The following is a 1,434-nucleotide window of genomic DNA, read 5'->3' as shown; positions in this document are numbered from 1 at the left end:
TTTTGTTTGTTTGTCTAGTTTGTATGGTGTTTATAGGCATTGGATGGGTTTTGTATTTTTTTGGCACAATTTGAAAATAATTAAAGTTTGAAATATTTAGAATATAAGTTTCTTTTGTACACTGGATATAGTAGGATATAATACGTACATTTTCCTAGGTAGTAGAAACATGTTCCTATAGCAATTTAGCATAAATACTTATTTCTCAACAATCCAAATACAACAACACATCTTGAGCAAGATCACATGACTGGAGCAGTCAGGTGACATGACAGGCATGCTGAGTAGTGATGGGCATTCCTGCTCTTTTCAGTGAGCTGGCTTAGATCCCAAACGGCGCTTTAAAAAAATGTACGTTTTGTATTTTCACACAGTTTGCGATAGTTTGACTATGATTGGTGTTAAAACAATTCTAATTAAATTATTAAATGAAATCATACTCTACCATAACCACAATCTATTTAAAAATGCATGTGTTTGTTATGAAAAAAATGCTATTAAACATTTGCATTTAAAGTATAACTTTTCAATGTATATAAACTAAGTGCATATAAATCTAACCATTCAAAATGAATACAATCTGAACATAATAATATAATATTGCACCATATCAACGAAAGATAAATAACAATGTGCAAAACTGCATCCCAGTGAAAACATGAAACTCTTTTCTCTCTCTTATTTATTGCCATGTTATAACCAGCAGCACACAGCAATGCTGACCATATTTAGCTTTTATGAGAGATTTGCATTCAGAAATGCAAGCTGCCTCACTTTCGAGGGGTTGATGCAGTTTCTTCTCTCAGTAATTATTTGTCCCGTTTTCGAGAAGACCCTCTCTGAGGGAACAGATGTGGCCACTATGCAGAGTCTCCCTGTCATGACTTTTTCCTCCAAATAGGATCGAACCTCCATTATGGCATCTGCTGAGGGATTCCTTTGTGCCAAACAGCATCCAAACAGCAGACATTTCTTGCACTACTGCTGGTGCTTCTGCTCCATATGATCCCTCTTCTTCCTGTTGCCCTGGTGCCTGAGCCAGCTGACTGCTGGGGCTGTCCTTCCCTGCTACTGAGGTTATTCTTTGAAGAGCCAATCGCTATGGCATCAATCGCTCTGGCATCACTGAAGGCTAACTTCTTAAACCTGAGGTCAAGTGCAGTGGTTTCTGATAGCACGTGATTATATTCCATTCTGTGGAACTTTCTGTCCCCTGATGAACATAGGGTGTCCATCAACTCTGTCACATGTCCTGTGGTTACATTTTGCTCCTCTCTGACGGCTGGCTGTGATTCGCTGCAGACCCTTACACAGGAGTATCATTTTTGAGGCTGTCACATAGCTGAATAGAGAGAACAGTAACTTATTAGTTCAGGTTCATGTTTTGTCTACTGATACTACATTCTCATCTACTGCTCATATACATATATAATA

This window comes from Oncorhynchus clarkii, chromosome 26 (assembly GCF_045791955.1).
Source record: "Oncorhynchus clarkii lewisi isolate Uvic-CL-2024 chromosome 26, UVic_Ocla_1.0, whole genome shotgun sequence".
Lineage (NCBI taxonomy): Eukaryota > Metazoa > Chordata > Actinopteri > Salmoniformes > Salmonidae > Oncorhynchus > Oncorhynchus clarkii.
Note: the sequence above shows the minus strand (reverse complement) of the source record.